We start from the raw sequence: 5,191 nt of genomic DNA on the forward strand, positions 1-5,191 counted from the left end.
GCTGTGTTGGCAGGGGGGAGGGAAGGGGGCGCTCAGACACTTTCCCTCACACACTTAACAAACTTTTTGAAAGTTTCTCCAGCTGGCTCCGGCTCAGGGCAGGGCCCGGACCGAGCGGGGCGGGCGGCATCCGTCGGGAACAGCCCCCCCCCCCCTTGCCCGAGCAGAGAGCGAATCGCCGAGACGCTCAAACACTTGTGCCCCCCCCCCCCCCCCCACGCCCCCGGCGTTGCTGGATTTGTTAACTTCCAACCAAGCACGGGATTCGCCCTGGGTGCTGTAATGCGCTTAGGAACAGGGTGTGTGCGCGCGGAGGGGGGGATCGCGGGGGGGCTCTAGGGATACGGCGCTGGCACCCCCTTGGGGATGGGCGCAATGGGCTGGAAGCTGTTGGGGACACCTAATTCCTGGGGGGAGCGCAGGGGGCCTGGGGGCGGTACCGAGAGACTCATGCGGTATTTGGGGGCAGCTGGGGAGGGGGCGCGCAGGGGCGGGGGGCGCTCGGGCTGGGGAGGGGGCGCTGGGGGGCGCTCGGGCTGGGGCGCTGGGGGGCGCTTACCCACGGTGGTGATCAGGGTGCTGGAGAAGAAGAAGGCGGAGGCGAAGTCCCAGTTGGAGGCGCCGGCCGAGCCGTTCCGCAGCACCGACACCCCGTAGCGGTTGGCGCTCAGCACCCGCTCCAGGAAGCGCTCCAGCGCGCTCTCGTTCAGGCAGGGGCTGGCCCCCAGGAAGGCGGCCTTGAGCCCGCGCAGCTCGGCCCGCAGCCGGCTCTCGTAGGGGCGCTCGATGGAGGAGACGAGCAGCGCGCCCAGGAGCAGGTAGCCCAGGTAGCCGAGCAGGCAGAGCGCCAGCAGGACGCAGCGGGGCATGGCACGGCGGGAGCCCCGTGCGCCCTGGGCGCACCGCGGGGAGGGACCCGGGGCCCCCGGGCAGAGCCCTCGGTGCGCCCGCAGGGGACGGGGGGACCTGGAGCCCCTCGGCCGCTGCTCGCCTCCCGGCTACGTGTCGCGCCTGGAAGGAGCGGAGCGGAGCTTCCCGCTGCTGCTGCCGGCTCCCCGCGCCGAGCCCCGAGCCGAGATCAGCCGGGCCGGTCCCCGAGCGGCCGCGCAGCGACCCCTGCCTGCACCCCGGCGCGGCTCCTTAGCCTGGGACAAGCCCCTCCCGGCGGGGCGGGACTGGGACTCGGGGCCCCGCCCGCCCTCGGGGGGGGGAGGCTGATTCCAAGGCCAGGCAGGAGCCTGGGGGGCACATGCACCGGACCCCCCCGTGCTCCCTCCCCGCTCACCCTTGGGTGCTCTCCGGCTCCTGTCCTAGGGGATCTCACAGCTCTTCACAGACAAGGGCCCAAGCCTCCCATCCCCCCCCTCCTCCGCCGGGAAACGGGTCACTGCTGTTCCTATTCCACAACTGGGGAAACTGAGGCAGGGGGGAGGAGGGGTTTGTCCAAGGACGGAGTCAGCAGCAGAACCCAGAAGTCCTGGCTCTGAGCACTGGGCCCCGCTCCCCTCCCAGGGAGAAAAGTCTGAAACCTTCTAAAAACCACTCTGGAGTCTGGCCAGTGGGAGGGGCCGTGTAATCCAGTGACATGGGTTTTAACACAGCTGGGTGCGTGTGCACCCCCCCTCACTCCCCCCGCAGCCAGTGCAATGAGCCTGGAACAAGGGCAGCTCTGTCTGGCAGGGCTTGTTCTCTAGTGTACATACACACACACACACACACACTCCTACCTCTACACACACCCCTACCTCTCTCTGCCCTGGGGGGATCTCACACCACTCAGGTCTCTTGTCTTTGTAGGCAGGAGGAGCAGCTCGGGGGTCACCTGGTGCGTGACAGTGGTACCCCAGTGGCCGGGAATTTTCCCTCCGTTGTTACTCACACACTCTGAGAATGGGCCACTTCCACCTTGATTGAATTGGCCTCCTTAGCACGGACCCCCCACTTGGGAAGGCAACTCCCCTGTTTTCATGTGCTGTGTATTTATACCTGCCCACTGTATGGTCCACGCCATGCGCCTGATGAAGTGGGGTCTAGCCCACGAAAGCTTATGCCCAAATAAATGTATTAGTCTCTAAGGTGCCCCAAGGACTCCTCGTTTTTTCTAGTGGGACCCTCTGACTCCCCCCCCCCCCATTCCCTGAGCTGTGCAGTCTGGGCCTGGCTCTGGGCTCAGGCACCAGGGTAAATTGGGAGTGGAGCAGCCGAGGTCAGTGAAATGGCACCAGGGTAAAACTGGTGCAGGTGGGAGGAGATTCAGCCCTGGGTGTTCGCCTGATCTTCTGGGAGCTTTGTCCCTATGTAACCCCCTTCCCCTCGCTTCATCCTCTCGGGCTGCTGAGCAATTGGGGGGGGGGGGGCAGGGACCCTGCCCTAGCATCCTTGCTGTGCAGCGTGGAATGAACCATGCCCAGCTGATAACGGCGTTCCTGCTCCAGGGCTTGGTCTGAGGTCACCAGCCGGACCAGGCCAGGCCAGGCCAGGCCAGCACAGCACACACTGCAAAGCGAACCCAGCCCAGGAGGGGGACAGGGGTTTGGTGGGTCACGAGCTCAGAGCCTGTATGCACCAGGAAGCTGCTCTGGGCATAAGGGGCAGCCTGGAAGAGGAGCGGGCAAAGGGAGCTGCCAGGAGGGAAGGCCCAGCAGGGCAGAGGGACTGGCAGGGGGTGCAGGAGGGAGGGCGGGGAAGCCAGTGCTGAGGTGCCTGTGTCTATCCCAGCAGCGGCATGGGGCACGTCCCCTTCCCTCTGTTCCCAGTAACGCTGAGGCTGCTGTCTCCCACCTACTGGTTGAGCTTTTCAAAGCGTCCTAAGGAACCTAGCGCCCAATTCCCAACCCCAGGCAGCTTCAAAAATCCCAGTCCAAAGTCACTGTCTGAACAAAACACGCAGAGGAACCAACTCGACCCCGGGGGGAAGGAGGGACAAGGGCCCGGGGAGCAGGTGACAGTCCTCGTCCCTCTGCCATCGTCCCTTACACTGCAGGTTTGCTCCGTCTGGGCCAGGAAAGGAAATATCCCAGCCCCTTCGATCTGTCCTGGGGGCCCCCAGGGGTGTCATGACCCTGGAGAGGGGGGCCCTGACTGAGCCTTACAGGAACTCATGTGACCGGATTCCAGACTGGAGGGTGGTGGCCGGTTAAAGTCTAGGAGACCGTTCACAGAGGCGCAGCCCCTGCCCCTTGCCTTGCATCACACATTCTAGGTCCTAGTGGGCAGAGAGGGAGTGGGCAGGGGGGTCGATGGGCACTGTCTCTGTCTCAGACCAAGTGGGCGGGTGGAAGGGCACAGCACACGGCCTCAGAGCCCTCAGTGCACGGCCCGGGTTGTAGACGGCGCTTGCCACAGCTGCAGCCCTGGGTTGCGTGATATTAAAAACCAAGGGGGAGCACAAACCGCACCGCACTAGCAGCTGGACCAAACACCCAGGTTAGCTCAGGGATGGTCTACACTAGAAAATTCAATGGACCCAGCTACGCCCCTCAGGGGTGTGAGTGTAACACAGTTAAACCAACTTACCCACCCCCACCCTTGGAGACGGCGTCCGGGGGAGGGAGGATAGTCCCGTCAACCTAGCTATACCTCTCGGGGAGGTGGGCACGGGTAGTGTCTTCACTGACGTGCTACAGTGTAGCCAAGTCCTAAGTGCAGACCAGGCAATGGGCTTTAGCACGTGTTAACCTGGGCCGCGGTATTGCTAGAGGAGCCGTCGTAAGGCCAGGGGCTGGTTTATCTATGGTGCCACTGTGCTCTCTGAGGCCCTGCTGGGCTCTCCCTGGGTGAAAACATTCCCACTGCAAGGTCCTGGGCGTTGACTGCCTGAGCACATCTCCTTTCAGAAGCTGCTTGCCAGGAAACAATGTCAAGATAAAGAGCTGAAGCAGCATCAAACACAACACGTCCCCCACCCCATTCAATTCCCCAGCAGCCAGGCTGGCTCTTTGAAATGCAGATAGACTGGAGAGTTGTGAACAGAGGAGAGATGGCCTGCAAAGCTTGGCAATTAAGCTCAGAAATGGGCATTAAACGACCTGTGTTTACCAGGCGGGAGGGGCCACTCAGCACTTCATTAAATAAAACAAACGAGGAGTCCTTGGGGCACCTTAGAGACTAACACATTTATTTGGGGATAAGCTTTCATGCGCTAAACCCCACTTCATCGGATGCATTAGGTGGAACATACAGTAGGGAGGTATAAATACACAGCACATGAAAAGATATATTTATACCTCCCTACTGTATGTTCCACCTAATGCATCCGATGATGTGGGTTTTAGCCCACGAAAGCTTATGCCCAAATAAATTAGTCTCTAAAGTGCCACAAGGACGCCGCGTTGTTTTTGCTGATACAGACTAACACGGTTACCCCTCTGAAACTTCAATAAATGTTCATTTGGATTTGATAAGTTCAAGTCAAGCAGTGTTCATACCAACATGGGTGATGGAAGCTCAGGTAAACGGGGAGTTTTCAGTTTGTGACTCACTATTTTTAGTTTCCTCTTTTCAACTAAAAAGAGGAAGCTGTAATGCCCCCAAAACCCTTCATGGCGGAGCCCCTTGTGGGCTGGAGTTAGGGGGAACTTCCCTGTGGGTGCAGGGTTGCAGAATGCTCCACCGCAGGCATTCTCACCTTCCACGTTCCATTGGTCTCACAGCAGCGGATACCAGCCATTGCTGGAGAAGGGCTAGTGGGCTAGGTGGACCCCAGGTCTGACCCAGCCTCACAGTTCCTATGAGAACGGAGGAAACACCTTGTATAGGGTGACCAGACGTCCCGATAAAATCGGGACCATCCCGATTTTTAGGTGTTTGTCCCGATATTTCGCTCCGCCGGCAGTTTTTTGTTTGTTTTTGCTCCGCCAGCAGCACTCGGGGTTTTGTTTTTTTTTTTTTGCTCCGCTGGCGGACCCCCCTCCCCCTCAGTGTCCCGATATTTTCTTCCTCTCGTCTGGTCACCCTAACCTTGTATCACCACCAAGGGGTATTGGACCAAACCTGCTATTTTCAAGCAGCACCAGATCAAAGGCTCTATCTGGCACATCCCTGACCCTGGGGCTCAGAGGAACCCGCCTCAATCAATCCCCTCTAACTAGGAGTTTGTGTGTAATGCAGGCGGAACCAGTGTGCTGTGTGCTGACAGACACGCAGTCTGCAGAAACGCCAGGTCCCAGTGCAATGCTCCTGCTTGACCCAA

At 60.2% G+C, this 5,191-nt stretch overlaps 1 pseudogene; it reads right to left on the bottom strand.

The window, feature by feature from the left end:
* Positions 1–553: 553 nt before the first annotated feature.
* LOC112107582 lies at positions 554–1,710 on the bottom strand (annotated as a pseudogene).
* Between the last annotated feature and the right edge of the window lie 3,481 nt (positions 1,711–5,191).

Source organism: Terrapene carolina, unplaced genomic scaffold, assembly GCF_002925995.2.
Source record: "Terrapene carolina triunguis isolate 2854851 unplaced genomic scaffold, T_m_triunguis-2.0 Scaffold51679, whole genome shotgun sequence".
Taxonomy (NCBI): Eukaryota; Metazoa; Chordata; order Testudines; family Emydidae; genus Terrapene; species Terrapene triunguis.